Source organism: Armigeres subalbatus, chromosome 1 (genome assembly GCF_024139115.2).
Source record: "Armigeres subalbatus isolate Guangzhou_Male chromosome 1, GZ_Asu_2, whole genome shotgun sequence".
Lineage (NCBI taxonomy): Eukaryota > Metazoa > Arthropoda > Insecta > Diptera > Culicidae > Armigeres > Armigeres subalbatus.
This window is the reverse complement of record NC_085139.1, coordinates 115,045,560-115,069,178: the sequence shown is the minus strand read 5'-3', so window position 1 is coordinate 115,069,178 and position 23,619 is coordinate 115,045,560. Positions and strand designations below refer to the sequence as shown.

The 23,619-nt window shown below is 40.9% G+C and overlaps 1 long non-coding RNA gene across 1 annotated transcript in view; it reads left to right on the top strand.

Annotated features, from left to right (window-relative positions):
- LOC134205649 (uncharacterized) overlaps positions 1-23,619 on the top strand; it is a 363,787-nt gene that overhangs the window by 101,229 nt on the left and 238,939 nt on the right. The gene's annotated exons all lie outside the window — the stretch shown is intronic.

The window sequence follows — 23,619 nt, the reverse complement described above, 5'->3', positions numbered from 1 at the left end:
TCAAACTGAATGTTTACATACGTGATGAGCCTGCCTTGTTTTTTGTATGCCGTGATCGCAAGCATAGGTTAGTTTCTTGAGCATACTGAAAAATAATATTCGCGCTTACTGCGTTATTGATGATGAACAACTGATGTGAAAGTTTATATAAGGCTCAGCAACCCGAGCAGGAGAAAATAACTCAATGATTCTTCTTCTTACGATACCAAACGCGGAGCAAATAATTATTTTAAATCATTATTTAAAATCATTTGAAATGCACAAATAGTGCTAAGATCGATTCAGTAATCAAGACTGGCAAATCAAGTTGAATAGCGAACAATCTGTCTTTATCTACGAACATTTTTCCACATACGTCTTTCAAAAATAACTGATTGACGAGCTCCCAAAAACGCACCTAATGTGCATAACCTTTTAATTTCTAAAACTGCAGCAAATAATTGTTATCATCAAGTTACATATTGAAGTAATACACCATTCACACGCGGTCCATGTATAAACTGGTGTCGATTTTTACGTGGAGGACACGTTCTGCGCGTTGAAAAACGTGTAAAAAAACGGCGTAAATGCCAAAAATTGCGTAAAGAAAATCTTTCCGAAAAACCTGTGCTAATTCCAAAATCCGCGTAAAAAACGACCAGTTGGTTCAGGGCAGCTATGTAAATAAAACACTGGCTCCAAGAGCGTTATAGAACACTAACTAGGTTACTCGGGTGAGTAGCCCTACGTAAATCCCTTTTTTGTTGCCAGCCATCCACATCCTACCACCTTTGTGTCTCATGGTTTATTCACAGTCTTTCGCCAAAGTTGCAGACGTTGCACAGTGGTGCGTTTGGCTAAAATCGTGAACTTTTTATTTTACCACTTTAGGGTGTTATTTTTTGGCATCGGTGTCTTCGGGAATAAATTTTAGAAAAATATGGCGCATCGAATGACGAAAAGTAGTAGTTCCAATTTTTGCCACAGGTGGCGCTGCAAAATGTAACTTCTTTAATAAACGATTTTTAAATATGGTGTCTTTGGCAAAGTTGTAGTGTAATTTATTGTGAATTTTATTGCTGAAGACACCGAGTGTCCATCTATCATCGTTTTTGAAATACGGGCGTTTTTTATGGACAGACCCTAAAATAACAGTATTTAAAGATATTTTCGAAACTAACAGTTTCAGGTCAATACAATGTTCTACAAAAATGTATATATAATCAAAATAGACCACTTTCGCGAAGATACCAGGGATGTTTTTTGCAAACATGACTTGTTATCGGCGATTTAAGGTCGAAAATAGTGATATTTGAAGACTTCATATGCAACAGAGGGGCAAATTGGGGCAAGGAAATCCCCACAGGATTTAAAATATGTGGTCTGTAGTTTCATATGCTTATAATTATGTCTGTCTCCACGTGTATCCGAACAAGTATTTCTAAATTTCATAAATCGACATTTTCAACTGATATTTATATAATAATTGAGATTTCACCACACTGCATACCACGCTGTTGAATGTTAATGTCAAAAGAAGTGCAGCGTGAAGCTATTTTTCTGTTCTCTTCATCCAATCATTTTACACAATGCAAATCTGACGTCATACGCTACTAGGGATGTCGTAAAATCCCGAATAATCGATTAGTAACTAATCGATTACTATTTATTCTTATTGAATCGATTCATCGCTGGGTAACAATCGATTCAAAATTAATCGATTATCACAACGATGAATCGATTAATTGAAGTAATCGATTAATTTGTGACATCACTATAACGCTAAGCGAGAGAATGAATGAGTTGACACCTTAACATTATACACTTACCAATGAATCCCAAGACTTCGGGTCCGAGGAAGGCAGCCAAAGCCTATTAGGGAAGTGTTGGCGGGTCTTGATGTCGAATACATGTCCTTTGTCCACCAATTTTTTAAAGTTGCTGATGTTTGACTGTAATCGTCATCCACCCGTCCCTTTAACTGTCGTAATCCCTTAAGAATGTTTTCTCTTGTTGTGTACCGGTAAACCTCATTCGTATGTCTTTCTCTCGTTGTTGTCTCCCAAAAAACATTTGTCTCGTTACAGAAGTGAAACATCGCAAAGGATTTCAACTGTGTGAACATCAGCATTGTAATTAATTAGGCACCTAAATTCCCTTCCTTTCCTATTGTATAATTGTATTCCCTAACCTCGACCAAACCGCGAGTCTTTCGGTTCCCCAAAACTAACATTAGTGTATAATAATCATGAAAAACTGTATTCCGGATCCGTAACAAATGAGCCTTCCAAATAAATGATAGTTTAAAAATGAATCCCAAGCAGTAGCTGGTTTTCTACCCACCACTGCCAGCATTCAGGCGCTATCATATATACTTCGATTAATCGATTAATCGTTGAGATAATCGTATTATTTTGAATTGATTGCTTACCAACGGTTAATCGATTCAATAATCGACAAGAATCGAGAATTATTAATAAGTTACTAATCGATTAATCGGGAATTAACGACATCTCTATTAAGTCGCAAATTAATCGATTAATTCGATTAATCGATTTATCGTTGTGATAATCGATTAATTTTAAATCGGTTACTACCCAACGATGGATCGATTCAATAATCGACAAGAATAATGAGTAATTGATTAGTTACTAATCGATTTTTTCGGGATTTTACGACATCGCTCCGCGTATGACGTCAGATTTGCATTGTGTGAAATGATTGGATGAAGAGAACAAAAAAATAGCTTCACGCTGCACTTCTTTTGGCATTAACATTCAACAGCGTGGTGAAATCTCAATTATTATATAAATATCAGTTGAAAATGTCGATTTATGAAATTTGGAAATACTTGTTTGGATACACGTGGAGACAGACATAATTATATGCATATGAAACTATAGACTAGATATTTTAAATCCTGTGGGGATTTCCTTGCCCCAATTTGCCCCTCTGTTGCATATGCAGCCTTCAAATTTCACTATTATCGACCTTAAATCGCCGATAACAAGTTATGTTTGCAAAAAACATCCCTGGTATCTTCGAGAAAGTGGTCTATTTTGCTTATATATACATTTTTGCAGAACATTGTATTGACCTGAAACTGTTAGTTTCGAAAATATCTTTAAATACTGTTATTTTAGGGTCTGTCCATAAAAAACGCCCGTATTTCAAAAACGATGATAGATGGACACTCGATGTCTTCAGCAATAAAATTCATAATAAATTACACTACAACTTTGCCAAAGACACCATATTTAAAAATCGTTTATTAAAGAAGTTACATTTTGCAGCGCCACCTGTGGCAAAAGTTGGAACTACAACTTTTCGTCATTCCATGCGCCATATTTTTCTAAAATTTATTCCCGAAGACACCGATGCCAAAAACTAACACCCTAAAGCGGTAAAACAAAAAGTTCACGATTTCAGCCAAACGCACCACTGTGCGTTGTTTATTTGTTTATTCCATATCCAGCTAACCCAACTTTGGTCTTATTAACCCTTTTGTTACCGACAAAAAACACACTTACGTTACCGACAGGGTACCCGGGTACCCACGGACTTAAAATGATCATAACATTGTCAGTTTTTCACCGATTTTGACGATTTTGGTTGCTACGGATGCAGGAACTAACCCGCTATTCGATACATGTTACAGAGAACCGATTCGCATTACATGGTAATCGGAATTCCGGATTAACTGGGCCAAGTCCCAAAGTATGTGTAAATTGAAGATGTTATCTGTTTCGATATCAACGCACCTCCGTCGTAACATTATGTTTCAACCCGGGTGAATTACCGATAACGAGTGTTTCCCGGGTTAGGGTGAGTACTACACAGAAATAAACAATAAAGAGGAGACGAAGCAAATGATAGTGTGAGGAGAAACAATACCGCAGATAAGAGATGATAGTAATCTGCTCAAACAAAATTGTACAATTGAATTCCCCTAGAAGTGCAACTCAGACGTTATTTTTTATAGAAATTAGGAGTCTAAGTGCTCATAAATATAGTAGTGCTAACTATCACGTATAGGTATGTAGAAATTGAACTAGATTAGCAGAAATTAAACCAAATTATCCCAAGTGTAGTGAGCGAGCACGATAATTGCCACGACCGGTGTCTAAAGCAGGTACCGTGCAAGGAGAATAGCTGCATGTGTAGTACATACCATACCAATCAATTGGTGAGCCAACTAAAATTATAGAATACCCCACATATTAATTTCGGTATTCAATAGGAATCCGCACTACCGTAATCCTTGTAAACGAACGCACACATATTCAGAACCCAACGAAAGCAACTAAACGTAAGTTATAGTTTTAAGTATTTTCTGGAATCGTGAAATACCCTTTGCTCTTTATCGAACAGGGGTTTTATAAACGCTATTGCGACGAAGCGAAATTGAAAGATATGAAATAATGAATCTGTACATTGCTGTTAATCTTCCCTTATATATTCCTCGTCTCTGTAGGAAAATTATATTCTCCCATTCAGTATCGGATCACGTGACTTTTATTCATTTCCGGTTCGGAGAATTATAATTTCGAAACTTCGTTGAACTGAGATTCAACAGCATATAATTTTCGTTTACTGAAACGGTACAGTTGACTCGAAGGCGATGTCTAATCGCGGTCAAATAAAATCGGGGATAAAAGGTGACAAGAATGTGCGAGATAAGTCAATACAAAGTGGTGAAAATGATGGTGATGAAAATGGTGGTGGTGATGGTGGTAATCCTGTGGTGGTAATCGAGGATCAAACTATGGAAGGTCACACATGCAAAACATGTCGAGGAATAGATACCGAAGAGATGGTCCAGTGCGACAATTGCGATGGATGGCACCATTTCTCCTGCGTAGGCGTATCGGAAGAAGTTGCTGACAAGAGTTGGAGTTGCACTAATTGCGTTACCGCGAAATGGATCCAACTAACAGAGTCAACGTTACCAAGAAAAGCCATAATGGAGAACAATAGCCTAGATCGAAGGTCAACCAAGAGCCAGCCGATCGGAATGACAAGGATAAGCACCAACGTTGATCCAGTAAATCCTGTGTCACTCGCAGCTTCCAATTCAGCCTTGAATCGCTCGGAAAAACATCAGTCGGTGCCTGCCGAAGCTAGCCGTTATTCAGAACTTCTAGTTCGCAGTGCAGAGAAGGCGTTGTCGGTGATTTCTATTAGTGCATCACAAAAGTCAACGGCCAACCGTGCAAAATTGCAGTTAAAACGATTAGAGGAAGAGAGGGAGTTTAAAAAGCAGCAAGAAGAACGTCGTAGAATCGCCGAGGAGAAGGCAGCTCAGGATCATCGAGAATATTTGGAGGAAAAGTATCGTCTGCTTGAGGAGGTCATGAGTGCAAAAGGATCCAGTTGTCGTAGCGAAGCTTCAAGTCGGGTAAATGATTGGGTTGATCAAGTACAACATACGGGAGAGGCAGCAATGCCTAACTGTAGCAGAACAGTAGATCAGAATCCTAAACGTGCAATAGAGCAGACCAGACCTACCGGGCAATACGAACAGCCACGTATCCGCTTCGAATCGTGTGCCCAAAGCAGATCTGTCTGCAACGATCGCCTTCATTTCAGCGATCTGAACCAACAGTTCCACTCCGCACCGCAATCATCACGTTTTGAACCGAGTAGTCGCTTCAATACAGCAAGGCCATCAAAGGAGATGAACCCGTTCAGCTGTCATGCTGGACCATCAGCTACAAATCCCACTCTGTTGGATATCATACCATCTGCATCAACGACAGATCTGATCACACGTGGTGGTGTAAAACAACGAGTACCATTGAGCTCGGCGTGTAGAAACCCATTGAATTCTACCACTATAGACGCGCCTGCACTAGATCCACCGGCATGTTCTACGGGCATTCAGCGGCCGAATCTTCGAGGTAGTGTTTGTGCATCCCACGAATCGTATCAAGAGGATTATCAAGATGAATTCCAGCTCTCCTGTTCCCAAGTTGCAGCTAGACAGGCTGTCCCAAAGATCTACCCACATTCTCTGGAGATCCAGAGGAATGGCCAGTTTTCTTGTCGATGTACAACCGTACGACTGCAATGTGTGGGTTCTCCGAAGAAGAAAATATTGTACGCTTGCAGAAGAGCCTGAAAGGAAAGGCATATGAAGCAGTTAAATGCCGTCTCATGCACCCAAGGAATATTGCAGGCATCTTATCGACTCTTAGGATGCTGTTTGGGCAACCCGAGGTAATAATTCAGTCGCTTATCGATAAGATGAGCGAAATCCAGGCGATTAGAGAAGACAAACTGGATACATTAATTGATTTCGCGGTGCATGTACAAAATTTCTGTGCCACAGTGGAAGCATGCGAGATGCATGAGCATATGTACAATATCACATTGCTTCATCAGTTAGTTGGCAAGCTTCCTCCTTCTCTTAAACTCAACTGGGCACAGCATCGTCTAACGCTACCTGCAATCAGCTTATCCGCCTTTGGTACTTGGATCTATTCGCTAGCGGAAGCGGCAAGTGTCGTCGTTATGCCGGCGGTCCAACCTGAGAAAAATCTACGTTGTGAAACTCGGGGACTTAAGAAAGGCAATGCATACCTTAATACTCATTCTGAAGCATCATCATCCGAAGAAAATGAAAAGCCGCTTTCAAAAACGCAGGACGCTAGAAGACTATCGCTAGTGAAATCAGTCTGTCCTGTCTGCAAGAAAAGTTGCAAGTCTGCCGATAAATGTGAACGTTTCCTGGAACTTTCGAGGGATTCTCGATGGGCCGCTGTTAGAGAGTTTGGTTACTGCCGCACCTGTCTTCGGATGCATAAAGGAAGTTGCAATGCCAAGCCGTGTGGGAAACATGGCTGTAGTTTCCGGCATCATCAGCTGCTGTACAACGACTCCAAAGAAAAGACACAAAATACTGTACAATCTTCAAACGAAAGCAGTAGAACACAGTCTGCATCATCTTGTCCAAACTCCTCTGGATGCAACACGCATCAGACAACGTCAAATTCAGTACTGTTCCGTTACCTTCCCGTTGTACTATATGGGAAAGCAAACTCAGTTAGGACTTATGCCTTCCTGGATGAAGGCTCGGAGCTTACCCTGCTTGATCAAGAGCTCGCAGACGAGCTAAAACTGGAAGGAGTCGAGCTTCCACTCTGTCTACGGTGGACCGGCGGTACAGAACGATGCGAAACCAACTCTCGCGCGTACAATCTCCGAATCGCTGGATTGAAAGAAAGGAGCAGGCAGATCTATTTGAACAATGTAAGGACTGTGGAGGAACTAATGCTCCCACAACAAACATTGAACATGTCGCATAAATATCCATATCTTGAAGGTTTGCCTATCGAATCCTACCGAGATGTACGCCCAGGAATCCTGATAGGGACAAAACATGCTCACCTTGGCCTCGTTCTGAAAAATCGTGAGGAGAATTTGGACAACCGATTGCCGTCAAATCTAGGCTGGGATGGACCATCTGCGGAGACTATGGATCTGATAACAGAGATAATGCACAACACTACAGTTTTCATATCTGCTTGTGTAATTCGAAATCGGATGACGATCTTCATCAAGCGATGAAGCAATATTTCTCCCTGGATAGTCTCGGCGTTTCAAAATGTTATGATCCACTACTTCCAATCGAAGATCAACGTGCGTTGTCGCTGCTCCAGTCACTTACCCATCTTAAACAGGACCGATACGAGAGCGGTCTACTCTGGCGATATGATGACACCCGTCTGCCAGATAGTCGCTCAATGGCTCTACAACGTTTTCAGTGTTTGAAGAAACGGATGAAGAAGGACCCAGAACTACAGGCAACACTACAAGCAAAGGTTACGGAATACGTAATGAAAGGGTACATCCGGAAGCTCACGGAAGAAGAAGATATACAGAAACACTCGCGACGATCATTCCTGATGTAACTAACCCGAACAAACCCAGAAAGCTACGGATTGTGTGGGATGCCGCAGCCACCGCTCATGCTACATCACTAAACTCAACTCTCTTGAAAGGGGCTCTCTTCTAACAACTCTTCTTCAATTTCGGGAACGGCGAATTGGTCTGACTGGCGACATACATGAAATGTTTCACCAAGTTTTGATTCGCCCGGAAGATCAACTTAGCCAATGCTACTATTGGATGGACGAGTATGGATAAACGGAAGTGTACGTCATGCAGGTCATGACTTTCGGTGCGTGTTGCTCACCTAGCACGGCACAGTTCATAAAAAACGCCAACGCAGACCGTTTCAAAAAAGATTACCCTGCCGCACATCAAGCAATAACGAAGTCTCACTACGTGGACGACATGCTCGTTAGTGTTGACACAGACGATGGAGCCATCCAATTGGCAAAGGAAGTGACCTATGTTCACAAGCAGGGGGTTTCGAGATCCGCAACTGGATCAGTAACTCGAAGAAGGTGTTATCAGCGCTGCAAGGAGAAGTAACTGAGGAAAAATGCATCGATATGTCCTCTGAACTGGCCACCGAAAAGGTGTTAGGTATGTGGTGGAACACGGCCGACGACGTTTTCACCTACAAAGTTGGATGGAACCGGTATGACCCAACTCTGTTAGGTGGTCAAAGACGGCCCACTAAACGGGAAGTTTTGCGGGTTCTAATGACCATTTTTGACCCACTTGGACTGATCTCACATTTCCTGTCCTACCTGAAAATTTTGCTTCAGCAAATTTGGCGATCAGGTACACAGTGGGATGAAGTAATCAACGACGATGCTTACGACCAATGGCTTACGTGGCTAAAGATACTTCCACAAGTCGAAAAAGTGCGCATTCCCAGGTGCTACAACTCCATGTATCTGCCAAGCACCGCTGATGAAATTCAGCTGCACACGATGGTGGATGCCAGCGAGAATGGTATGGCCGCTGTCTGCTACATACGTTTTGATAAGGATCAAGCCGTTTCATGCGCCATTGTTGCTGCAAAAAGCCGCGTTGCACCGCTAAAGTTTACCTCCATACCAAGGCTAGAACTCGAAGCAGCAGTCTTAGGAGCACGCCTAGCGCGAACAGTTACAGAATCTTTAAATATTAGTATTCAAAAACAACTGTATTGGTCGGATCCCAGAGATGTCATCTGCTGGATCAACTCTGATCATCGCAGATACAGCCAATACGTAGGCCACAGAGTTAGTGAAATCCTCGAAACTTCCGAAGCACTGGATTGGCGATGGGTACCGGGAAAAAAGAATCCTGCGGATGACGCTACGAAGTGGAGCTGCCTACCGGAACTATCACCGGAAAGCAGGTGGTTTAAAGGAGCTGATTTCTTATGGCGCGCTGAGGAAGAATGGCCAAAGGCTCCAAATCGCAAAGACTCTACCGAAATTGAACTTCGCTCTTCGCTTTCGACTCACTACACTGCGCCAGAACGTGCGGTATGTATCACCAACTTCTCGAGCTGGCACAAATTACGTAGAGTAATCGCATATGTTTTTCGATTTGTTAATAACTGCAAACTGAAACGCGTTGGAAGTTCAATGAATGCAGGCCCACTTTCATCCATTGAGTTACATGCTACTTAATGTTCGCTGATTCGGCTTACTCAAAGTGAGGCATATCCAGAGGAAATGACGGTGCTCCTTAAATCATCTGTAGGAACAAACCGCGCAACGCAAAGTATACCGAAATCCAGCGCGTTATACCCACTAGGACCATGGTTAGACGACAAAGGCGTCATGCGAATGCGAACCCGTATAGCCGCATGTCATTACGCCACCGACGATGCGAAAAACCCTATTATCCTCCCAAGGAAGCATCACATCACTAGCCTAATAGAAGCAAACTACCACCAAACATACCACCACATAAACCACGAAACCGTGATTAATGAGATACGCCAAAAATTCAGGATTCCACATCTGCGCGCCTGTTACAAGCAAGTACGTAGAGATTGCCAGATATGTAAAAACCATCACGCAGTACCAATCCCACCATACATGGCCGACCTACCACCAGCTCGCTTAGCCGCCTTTTCCCGGCCGTTCACACATGCTGGCGTAGACTATTTCGGACCGATCGAAGTCGTCGTCGGAAGACGAGTAGAGAAACGATGGGGAATGTTAGCCACTTGTTTAACAATTCGGGCGATCCATATAGAGGTCGTGAACTCCCTTAGTGCCAGTTCATGCATTATGGCACTCCAGAACTTCATGGCGCGACGCGGAACACCACACAAGATTTACAGCGATCGAGGCACCAATTTTGTGGGCGCAAATCGAGAGCTGCTACAGGCAACTGAAGAAGTTAATCAACAATAAGTGATGAAGGAATTCTCCAATTCAGGGATCGAGTGGATCTTCAACCCACCTCTGGCGCCGCACATGGGCGGTAGTTGGGAACGGCTGATACGGACCGTTAAAAACAACTTAATGGAAGTGTGTTTCACAAAGAGATCATCTGACGAGATACTGCGGAATTTGCTCGTAGCAGTGGAGAACACAGTGCGTGTATTCGCGTCCGCTAACCCATGTACCAATAGACGAAGATTCAGCTCCAGCATTGACTCCGAACCACTTTCCACTGGGCTCATCGAACGGTTCAAAAACTCTCACAGATTTTGACGACAGCAGCGGTGCGCTCAGGAATAACTGGAAGACGTCTCAACTATTTGCCGGAGTTCACCCGTAGAACTAAATGGTTCCAACGATCAAAACCAATTGTCGTCGGAGATGTGGTGATCATCGCCGATCCAAAGATGGCCCGAAACTGTTGGCCGAAGGGAAAGATCATCGGTACTAAAGTCAGCCCGGACGGGCAGGTTCGATCTGCAACGGTAAGAACATTAACTGGTGTCTACGATCGACCAGCTACGAAGTTGGCGGTTCTAGACGTTCGGAGCGACGGTGAGTAAGCTGCCCAAGGTTAGCGTACTATGGGGGAGTGTTATCTGTTTCGATATCAACGCACCTCCGTCGTAACATTATGTTTCAACCCGGGTGAATTACCGATAACGAGTGTTTCCCGGGTTAGGGTGAGTACTACACAGAAATAAACAATAAAGAGGAGACGAAGCAAATGATAGTGTGAGGAGAAACAATACCGCAGATAAGAGATGATAGTAATCTGCTCAAACAAAATTGTACAATTGAATTCCCCTAGAAGTGCAACTCAGACGTTTTTTTTTATAGAAATTAGGAGTCTAAGTGCTCATAAATATAGTAGTGCTAACTATCACGTATAGGTATGTAGAAATTGAACTAGATTAGCAGAAATTAAACCAAATTATCCCAAGTGTAGTGAGCGAGCACGATAATTGCCACGACCGGTGTCTAAAGCAGGTACCGTGCAAGGAGAATAGCTGCATGTGTAGTACATACCATACCAATCAATTGGTGAGCCAACTAAAATTATAGAATACCCCACATATTAATTTCGGTATTCAATAGGAATCCGCACTACCGTAATCCTTGTAAACGAACGCACACATATTCAGAACCCAACGAAAGCAACTAAACGTAAGTTATAGTTTTAAGTATTTTCTGGAATCGTGAAATACCCTTTGCTCTTTATCGAACAGGGGTTTTATAAACGCTATTGCGACGAAGCGAAATTGAAAGATATGAAATAATGAATCTGTACATTGCTGTTAATCTTCCCTTATATATTCCTCGTCTCTGTAGGAAAATTATATTCTCCCATTCAGTATCGGATCACGTGACTTTTATTCATTTCCGGTTCGGAGAATTATAATTTCGAAACTTCGTTGAACTGAGATTCAACAGAAGATATATATTCAACCAAATGAAGATTTCTTGCATCATGACTAATAAACTTCGTTGGAAATTTAAAGAATATAACTTAACTACGTTACAGGACCATTTTATGAATTAATCCCGGAACGGTTATTCCGGAAACAGGTTCCCGTCGGGCCTAAAGTGGCCACAAACTTATTCTGAAGAAACCCTGGCAATATGGGCATCAAAATTCATGAAATTGTTTCGGAAGCAAGATCTGATAAGTAATTGGACCATTGGATGGTTTGATAACGGACCGGTCATCCTGGAACAGGTTCCCATGGGGCCTATAGTGGCCACAAACTCGTTTTGAAGAAACCCTGGCAATATGGGTGTCAAAATTCATGAAATTGTTTCGGAAGCATGATCCGATAAGTAATTGGACCAAAGGATGGTTTGACAACGGACCGGTCATCCTGGAACAGGTTCCCGTGGGGCCTAAAGTAGCCACAAACTTATTCTGAAGAAACCCTGGAAATATGGGTATCAAAATTCGTGGAATTGTTTCGGAAGCATGATCTGATAAGTAATTGGACCATTGGTTGGTTTGACAACGGACCGGTCGTCCTGTAGCAGATTCCCGGGGAGCCTAAAGTGGCCACAAACTCATTTTGAAGAAGCCCTGGCAATGTGGGTATCAAAATTCATGAAATTGTCTCGGAAACATGATCTTTTGGGTTATTAGGCCATAAGATGGTTCGACAATAGACCGGTCATTTTCAAACAGGTTTCCGAGGCGACCCTCATTTAAAAGAAACACTTGCTATCTTCTTTTTCCGTTATTTCTTGTCAAAAAGACTTAAAAATTCTTGACAGGTACTCAGAAATGATTTATAATGAACCACAGGCGCTGTAAGTATCATTGGTGTTTGCTGAATAATTTACAAAAATAAAAAGAACGACGGAAATTTTCAAAAAAATTGTGGATGGAAAATGGGTCGAAAATGTGATAAAGTCGGAGGTAGATTAAATCTGGGAGTGACAAAATCGGGTCAACACTGTGTAACTTTTCAATTCTCTCTTCTCATTTCTCTCATTTCACTTTTCACTTTTTACTTTCAACTTCTCACTGCTCACTTCTCACTATTCACTCCTCACTTCTCATTCGACCCAATAACCATTCGGCCTAACAGCCATTCAGCCTGATGACCCAACATCAGTCCCATCTTCTTGGAAAAACATGTTTCCGAAAACATTTCAAGAATTTTGATGCCAGGGTGTCTTCCACTTGTTCGATAAAAGGATCGAGTTCGACCACAGAGCATGACCACCGGTATGACCCATGAAGCCGACTCCGATCCCTTGGACCACCTCTTATTTGCGTCTGAACTAGCCATCCTTGAGTCCACGCGCCACCCTCTGTGTAGCTCCGAGATGATTTCGGGCGATTGCCGATAAAACGGCGTTCCAGCCAACTTCATCTTTACACATCCTCCGAACTAGGCTGTTCGGGGTAGTGTCCAGACCACATGTGGCAAGCATGTGGTCATGCATTGCACTATGGTCCAGGATACAGATTTACGCGGAAAGATGCATTTTACTCCAAAACTATATTTTTTAGAAAAAACTGTTGTTCTACAAAATTGTTCTAAATAGTAAGGCCATTATTATAGTTCTACCGAAAAATAGGGTGGCCCATCATTAAAAACAAAATTAGAAATTTTTTTTTTTATTTCTCGGAATATTGACATGTTATGTTCTACAAAGTTGTAGCGTAGCTTATTCCAATCAATTCGGCTAAAAAAAAATTTTCTGTGACTCTTAAGTTGGCTGATTTAGAGCAATTTTACCTAATTGGATTAGGGTGTACCTTAAAAAAACAGTATTTTTGATCTACTTTTTTGTTTTAGATTTCTCGAAAAAGTCGTATTCAGGTGACTCTTAGAGCTCAAAAAATGCAACTTTTGATGGGTAAATATGCTCAATATCTTTTTCCGATCAAAAGTTATAATCGTTTTTCTGTCAAAATTACATTTTTTTCATAAGTTGATATCTCCGGTTAGGGCAGACCAAAAAATATTTTTACACGGCATTTGAAAGAGAAATTAATATTCTTTATTATGTCAAAAAATTGGGGATATGTTATTTTTTTATCTCAAGTTTTATCAATTTTACTAAAATCATGTTTTTTCAAATAAATTATTATAACTCGACAACGGAAGAGGATACAGACGATATTCTTATAGCAAAACACGCGTTTTGAAAAGCCCCAAAAATCTTTAGAGCATGACATTCGTGAGAAATGAAAACTAAAAAATCTACAGCTACACTAACACTTTTTATAAGTTTTATCATTATCATCGTATTGCAAGATTTTCGAGAAAAGATGCATTTTCGGTCTGAAGCATACTTTTAAGAAACAAAGTTTGTTCTACAAAGTTGTTCTGGATACTTGGGCCCTTATTATAGAGTTACCGAAAAATAGGGTGGGCCATTTTATAAAAACGTGAAATTTTTATTTTTTTTATTTTGCGGAATATTGACATAAACTCTTCTACAAAGTTGTAGCGCAGCTTTTTCCAATCAACTTTGCTATATAAACTTTTTTTGTAGCTCTCAAGCTCACTTGTTTAGAGTAAATTTACTTACCAGGATTAGGGTGTCCCTTAAAAAACAATATTTATGATCAGCTCGTTTCAATTTTTATTTTTCACGTATGTCACCTTCTGAAGACTTTTGGGGCTTTTCAAAACGCGTGTTTTGCTATAAGAATATCGTCTGTATCTTCTTCCGTTGTCGAGTTAAATCAATTTACTTGAAAAAAACATGATTTTAGTAAAATTGGTTAACTTGAGATAAAAAAATAACATATCCCCAATTTTTTGACACAATAAAGAATATGAGTTCCTCTTTCAGATGCCGTGTGAATATATTTTTTTGGTCTGCCCTAACCGGAGATATCAACTTATGAAAAAAATGTAATTTTGACAGAAAAACGATTATAACTTTTTATCGGAAAAAGATATTGACCATATTTACCAATAAAAAGATGCATTTTTTTGAGCTCTAAAAGTCACCTGAAGACGACTTTTTCGAGAAATATAAAACAAAAAAAGTAGATAAAAAATACTGTTTTTTGAGGTACACCCTAATCCAATTAGGTAAAATTGCTCTAAATCAGCCAAATTAAGAGCTACAGAAAAAGTTTTCTTAGCAAAATTGATTGGAATAAGCTGCGCTACAACTTTGTAGAACATAACATGTCAATATTCCGAGAAATAAAAAAAATATTTTCTATTTTTTTTTTATATGATGAGCCACCCTATTTTTCGGTCAAACCATAATGATGGCCTTACTATTTCGAACAATTTTGTAGAACAAAATTTTTTTCTAAAAAATATAGTTTTGGCGTAAAATTCATCTTTCCGCGTAAATCTGTTTCCTGGACCATAGTGCATTGTGCGAAAACGTGAGCACATGAACGACACGTGTTCCGCCGCACACCAAACACTCGGGAGATGCCGAGCAAGCCAGCTGCGTTATCTGCACTGTGATTTTGCAGCACGCTTAAACGCCGGGTACATCGAACCCCCCATGGGGTGCTTGGTGTTCACAGCTTTGCTGGAACAAATCAAACAGTTGGGAGGGTTCGTGCAGCATTGTGCACTATTTCCTTCAAATCCGCAACGTCGGCAGAGATTGCTTCTGTCAAGGCCTTTGCAGTCCCATTGCTTGTGCCCCGGTTCCAGGCACTTGAAGCAAACTTCGGGTTGCTCGTATATGCCCACAGGGCATACCGACCATCCCACCTTGATGCTCCCTAACTTGACTACCTTGGAGGCGTCTGCTGCAGATAGCCGAATCAATGCTACCTGCGTCCCTGCCGGCCCTTTCCGTAGCCGAACGGCTGCGGTGGGCGTCTCCACTTCATACTGTCGCCGCAGTGCCGTGACGAGCTCTTCGACTTCGGTGATCTCGTCCAGGTCTTTAACCCTTAGATTCAACTCCGTCGTGAGTGCCCTCACCTTGACCGTCTCGCCTAAGACTTCCTCCGCCAACTTCTTGTAGGCGGCGCTCTTTTGCGAGATGCCCCGCTTCAGCTCGAGGATCATCTCGCCCATCCGGGTACGTCTTATTCACCGAGCTTGACGTCACTCCTCATCGCCTTCAAGACGTCCGAGTACTTAGCCTCGTCCGCCGTGATGACTAGGGCATCGCCCCTGGAGCGATTGGCGCCTACCCTAGACTTCTTGCTACCCTCATTCGCCGGGGCCTTCTGCTAGTTTTGGAGCTGCTAGTGTGCTAGGTACAACAGTAAGAAACGTTTTGGTATAACGTGAAACACAGAAAGAACTCAGACATACGGATAAAGAATGGGACGAGCTTGCGATCGAACCCACGACCTCCTGCGTATAGGCAGAAGCGGTAGCTAAGCTAGATCACTGAGTTTGTCTCCGAAATCATTGCACATTTTACCAACATTGCCGCTAAAAGCATAACAGTTACTGTTCCATGTCAATCCATATCAACATGAGACAGATATGCTTGTGGCAGTAACTTTTAATCACTTTTAAAAATAATCAGGACTTGAAAAGATCTTTACGAACAGAATACTTTATTTGACATTAAACATAATTTGAGACATTTTCTACGATTTTCAGGGCAAGTATTGTTTTTCCAATGTTGTTCAAGGATTGCTAAGAAGTATGACATACATGTTTGAATTCTTACGATTTTCGAACTTTTTTATAAGCTTTCAGAAGAAGCCGAATATTGCATAAATATGTAATTGGTTAAATTAATTTATTGGATTTTTCTAATTAACATTCAGAAATGGATATGGATCTACCGATTCAAAGCCGAATATATATGGGAGCTTAGAATTCATTACGAAGCAAATCTGTTTCCCTTTTCTCGGTGGGTTTATAATAATCCATTTAACGTACTTTATTTATCATAACTTTCAAAAATTTCAATTAATCGCATTTGCTGATTTCAACAACTATTTTTTTACTTCTGAAAACTTTTAGACCAAAGTTATTTTTGATCATTTGGTAATCTGGGTTCGATCATTTAGGCTGTGAACCATTCCACCGATTCGATTAACTTGTAGTTAAAATTTGACAGTTCGATGGTTATTTCGCCTTGGTTAAAAATAACCCTGCTCCGGAGCATGGTTAGATTTGGCAATTCGATAGTTAAACTTTGCTCGCGAGAAAATTGGCGCCAAATCCATTTTGCTCCAAATAACTATCAATCTGTCAAAACTCAAATGGGTCGGCTTCGGGGTAATATTTTAACCACGATGGGAAAATAACCATCGAACTGTTAAATTTTAACTAAAAGTTAAACGAATCGGTGGAATGGTTCACAGCCTTAGTATTTTGTCAATAACTCACCCTAGAGGTTGAATTGCGAAATGCGTGGTATGGTAAACTTCTAGTGCGAAGGTTTTCTACAACTCCGCCTCGTTTGCACTAGTTGCAGCAACTAAAATTAAATGATTGATATTGCCGATTTCACCAATTTGAAGAGTTATGTGTAGATTGTGATTTGCCCGCTTCTTTTTCTCACACTCACTCTCATTTCGGGTTGATCGATTTTTGTTACTGAAATTTACCCAATTATAACCCATTACTCGTTAGTCACATGTAAACGTGTACACTAAATCGATTCCCGCCATGGCCCATGATTTGATGTCTATTTGTTTTCAGATTGAGCACTCACACACAAATATTATACATTGAAAATCAAACTTTTTTGAGTGTATTGAGTGTGAGAAAAAGATGACTGTGAGAAAAAATTTTTCGCAAAACTCTTATAAAGTGCAAAAAGCGCAATATTTTATTATTATCTATTATATGTTAATGCAACTATAACGCTTTAACTTCGTTATCAGTGGAAGTCACAGAACGACTTGTTAGGCAGAGTTGTAGAAAAACCATCACGCTAAAAGTACAGCACATTTTGCAATTTAGCCTGTGGAATGAGTTATCAACAAATTACTAAATGATTGAGTCCAGATTACTAAATGATCGAAAACATTCTTGTTTTAGATATCCTAAGCCCTTTCGGGATTATAAAGTGCCTGAAGTCCTAGAGGACAATCAGTACCCTATTCCTTAGAACCCCAGAAACGCCTTTAATTATTATGTTCTTATTATAATCATGGGTAGGACAATGCTTTGACTGTCCCACCCAGACAAATTCATGCGTAGGACATGTCCTACTTGTCCCACCCACTCCCGGCGCCACTGTTGGTGTGTATCGCTGTGTCTATGTATGCGTATAGGTTAACCAACTTGATTTGGACCCCTACACATTTTGGACCCTCCTGGCGACAATTTTCTGATTTCTGAACTAAAAACCATGAACATGAACCATGCCGCTGCTAGTTCCCCCATTAGCTTCAGGAAATAAATATTATGATATGGAAATGCTAATATCATCTTCCAAACTTGGACGTACATGTTCATGATAGCATTAGAGGCGAAAGTATAGAATTGATAGTTCCGTTAGGATACGGCAGGCATGAAGAATGTTTTTATAGAAGTCGATTTGAAAGCGAGCGGAGGGCAATATTTGTGATGGCACATATCACACGACCTTCCTTCTGCCAAGCTCCCGTATGAAGGGGGAGGGAAGAATATCAGTGTGGAAGCTGATATATCTCCACTGGCAAAAGGAAGGTGGTTTGATTTGCTCATATGCCATCGCGTGCGGAAGGATTTGCTATCGACGAGTACTGTCTCCAAATTTCTAATATGACATCAGCATTTAGTCGAATAGGATTTTTATTATTATCGACTAAATGCTGATGTCATATTAGAAAATTGTCATAATGTAAAATGTAATATTGTCGAAAATGTGAATTTAAAACGCAGGAATCTTCTCATTGATGCAGGCCAATCGAAAGATAAGACTTGGCTTCGGCTTAATTGACCAGGGTAAATTTGAAATTCGACATTGAAGAGACTAAATTGGGCAAGGATGTTATCGATCATTTAGTAATCTGCCTTCGATCATTTAGTAGTTTTTCAATAACTCATTCCAGAGGCTAAATTTCAACATGTGTTGTATGGTGGACTTTTAGTGCGAAGGTTTTTCTACAACTCTCCTTAACAGGTCGATGTTCGAATTCCACTGCTAAAGGAGTTACGGTGCTAGTTGCTATACTTATACTAAATGATTACAAAATATGCAATCATTTAGTCTAAGTTACTGCTACTAGCGCAATAGCTCCGTTATTAATGAAATTCAAACAATGAACTGTTAAACAGAGTTATAGATAAACCTTTGCACTAGAATTCCACCATACAACACATTTTGAAATTTAGCCTCTGGAATGAGTTATTGAAAAACTACTAAATGATCGAAGGCAGATTACTAAATGATCGATAACATCCTTGATTGGGGGTGTCCAAAATGTGTGTCCAAAATATGTTGCACTGTCCAAAACGAAGAATATTTTCATTTCAGAAAATGGCAAATTTTACTGATTTATCAATAACTGAAGCTCATTTCGTATTTCTATTTCATAAATAAGACTTTCATCTTTGAAATACTTTTATTTCCGCCCATATCGAAACTGTATTTCAATAAATATAAGCATATATTGGGATGCACTTCCTCTAGGGGTCCAAAATAGGACAGTTATCCTATGTGCCGAACCTTGAGCATAGAATCGATGCTATGACCCACATACGGACTATTCTATCCACAGCATACGGACCATTATTGTGTCCACTGGGTGGTACCCTGGAAGATTCGGAACATCCGTAAAAATTATCAATTCGTAAATTCGCTAAATGATTTTTTTTAAAAGATTTTCTTATCAATAGATTCATTGGGCCCTCCTTAGCCGTGCGGTAAGATGCGCGGCTACAAAGCAAGACCATGCTGAGGGTGGCTGGGTTCGATTCCCGGTGCCGGTCTAGACAATTTTCGGATTGGAAATTGTCTCGACTTCCCTGGGCATAAAAGTATCATCGTGTTAGCCTCATGATGTACGAATGCAGAAATGGTAACTTGGCTTAGAAACCTCGCAGTTAATAACTGTGGAAGTGCTCAATGAACACTAAGCTGCGAGGCGGCTCTGTCCCAGTGAGGGATGTAATGCCAACGAAGAAGAAGAAGATCAATAGATTCGGAAACTTTTCACCAATTCGCTAATTGTTTTAAAACTATTGATTATCAACGTCAAACTATTGAAAATTTTAGTTCTTTCACGTCTGGTAAAAATTTCTGAACTAATTCCGTTCATGCATCCCCAACATGGACATCAGATTGCTGTAACGTACGCACCTTTTGGCCCACCGCTTCGTTTTCCCTGTGCATGAAAAGAGTCGTGTTTTACGCACGCGCGTCATTTTCGTTCGAGATTTCACGGCGAGCGAACCGCTCCGCTGGAACGTGGACCATCTGGTAGCGGCTCGGTGGTGAGTGTATGTGTGGAGGTCGTGGCAGAAGCAGCAGCGCATCATATGCAGTTCAGATTTAACGGAGCATGAACCGTCCACCGTCCGTAGCAACGAATCATCGGACAGCGGACGTGGTACAATTAAAATCATTCGGTCGTTTGTTAGAACCACCATTATATACAGAAGAGAATTTGTTTTACCGAAAATGCCCAGCAAAGTGAAAATTCATCCATCGGAAGTGGCTGCTGGAGAAAACTTGTCGTCAGTAGAAACATCACTCAAGTCACTCGCATGCTGTTAAGTAATGGCAAAGACACACAATTTAAAAAATCTGCCCTTTGTCAGGGTTTCATTTGCCGTGTTTGAAATTGATGCTTGAATTTGCGAAAAGATTTCTCTTTATACTGCTGAATGGTTACAGACGATAGCGCAGCAACCACCGCTGATGGACAGCTCTAATGCGGCTGGGACTGCTACCCGCGCCATAATTGCCGCTTTTAATTTGTAGAGATAATTCGTCTCAAATCAACTATCTTCCGATAAAAATGGGGATCATGAAAGGACGTGATATACGCGTCTTGAAGCGCCTTCACAACCACTGACAGCCACCAAATGATCATCCGAATCCGATGAAAAAAAAAAAAAATTTCTACTGCTAAATGGCTGCAGCAGCTACCACGGCTAATACATTTTCCATAGCAGCCTTCGCCAACGACCATTTTTGATGTCGTTGGGATAGCTAACGATGAAATCAAAGCCATTTAACTTTATTTCACTTTAAAGAAAGAACCGATTTTCGCTTCTTTAAACCTTGTTGAGAATTCACAACATTGCGAGAAATTTTCACTTTCAATCATCAAATGATTCGCGCTCGGAAAAGTAGCTTCCTCATATCCAATAAAGTAGATTCATCAGAAAATGTTTGTTTTATTTTCAGTTCTGCGTCTCTACAATTAATAACAGCAATCGAGTTTAACTTTCTACTGAATGGCTATAGGCGCTACCGCGGTGAATAAATTGTCTGTAGCAACCACAGCCGACGACCATCACTGATGCTGTTGAGATCGATAACAACGAAATTTTTGCCATTTGAGTGCATGTCTCTTTGAAGAAAATACAGTTAAAACCAATTCTTCCGTTTCAAATGGGGGTTCTGTCTGAGAAGAACTGATTTATGCTTCTTGAGAGCTTGTTGAGCATTTACAACTATTACGAGCAAACAACCGATTGTCCTAATCTTGCGAGAATAATTTACTTTTTATATCCGATTTTTCTTAATCCACTTTTATATAAATCAGCAAGTTCAATATTGAGAGAAGTTTTAACCACATTACTAAGCACATTCTCATGGTGACTGTCAAAAATTGGATGGCATCGTACTTGACTTCTGTGCCGGCCGTCGGCAGGCAGATGCAACAAAAAATTATAGACAAGGATGCGCCTTTCCAAATATTGAACACAATCTAGCAACAAAATTTCACTTATCAATGCAATTCTCCTGTACCTTTCTGTAAGTAATATTCGTCACATATCCAGTGTCTTTCATTTAAAATATTGATCCAAGAAATCTCGAACAAAAGGGCTCACGCGGGGGGAAGCTGCTTTATTGTATTCAATATAGTGAGATCGATGCCCAGCCCAGTTAATATTTGTGGGTGCAAGTTTAATGTGCACTCATTACGAATAACAAAGCGGCGGAGCTAATGAGCTTATTTCATTAGATACACGAAAGTAGCTTTTCCGCGCGCGCGAGCCACTTTGTTCGAGATTTCGCAGAGAGCGGTCCAACGCGGTTTCTGCATCCCAACCAGTTTGTTCGAGATTCTTTGGAGAGCGGTCCCAGTATCAACATCAGTGATGTTCGATCGTGTAATTGGCGGATGCTGCAGATCCGGTTTGATGTAAATAAGTGTGTGGCCGTCGTCAGCAACATCATCAATATTTCTAAATTCATCCAACATTGATGGCCGTCGGCCATTTGGTTGGTTGCTGGAGAAATCTCGTCGTCGGTGGGAGCAGTACTGATAGTGAATGGCGCACTTAATCGGTCCCTTTTCAGGACCATCCTTGATGAAAGAAGAAGGTTTTGTTTGCTGTATTGGAAATTGTCGCAAAAGTAAAATTTTCTCGCAATGTTCTTACTTTCGTTTTGCTGCTGTTAGTGACGGGGAATTTTGCAAGTGGCGGCCGTTGACGAGTAGTTGCTGCAGACTTTTTTTTCACTAAGATGCAATCTGTGGCAAGTAAGCGGTAAATCATTGAGTGGCTGTCGTCGGTGACAGCAGAATTGTGTAAGTGTAATTTTCTCTCTCATTTTTCATTCGCTGCCGACGAATCTGCTCTATTAAGATTTTATTTAAATTCTTTTGATCGCTGCCGATGCTGATGACAATTGCACGATGATTTCCATCAAAACTGCAAACGCACGCGGGAAAGTTTTTTTTAATTGACTTGAGACGACGTCTTCGCCGGTAGCAGTCCAAGTAACATCTTTGAAGGTGTTTGAAGAAAATGCTGAGAACAGATTACGATAATTTTTGGTTTAAATTCGCGATTGTATCATGTATACAACCTAATATTAATATGATATTACGATTCTCATTGCACTAAGAGGTTTTACGAAGTTTACGTCGAGTGGTCGTGTCTTGTACACAACCCTTCTGATTTTTTTTATTTTAACATATATATTGAATGAGCTAGTTTCGATTTTTTTTGATTGAAGCTTGTAAATTTAATTTTTGGTGTCTTGTTGAAGTTCATTCCGCAAAGTGTCTCCCGAACAAATATGTACCAATGGGAAAATGAAATTTGGCTCAACTTTTAAGGAAAGATTCGAAAAAATCTGGTATTATGTATTAAAATCTATTTTTTTTGTTTACTTTCCGGTGATCAGTGTGGTGAATTGCGCATATATGCGCCAAAGCGGGAAATTGACTGGTGCAATGTTACAATGAGGACGCTGTCTTTGTTCTAGATCCTAGGGCCTGGATTTGCGGAAGCCCTTGGATAACATAAAGTATGTCGGATAACCATTTTAACCTCAAAATGAATTCAACGTTTCAAAATTACTCTGTGGTGAAGTTTTGAACGCAATCTCAGGTTTTGTCCGGGATTTGTATGAGGACCCGCCACTGTGCGCCGGCCGCATGCGCAGCTCCCTCGATGGCTCCAAGTCAGCGAGTGCTTGATCTACCCCAGAACCGACGACCTCTTCCAGGTCCTCTGCTAAACATGACTTTTGCTGGTGTCTCTTCCAGCATACGCACTACATGTCCAGCCCACTGTAATTTTCCGTATTTTATCAGCCTGGCGATGTCAGCATTTTTGTACACTTATCAGGTATCAGAACGTCGGCTCCAGGGGCACGTTCACCTCAATTCGGGAGATTTGTGCCATCGCCTTCACAGCCTTTCTCATCACGCACCTGACGGAAAAGGAAGTGAACAAAAAGGAAAGGAATATGGATGGGAGAAAAATAGGAAGTTGAGGAAAGGTACCCTTGAAGAGGGCATACAACGTATACCACACGTACA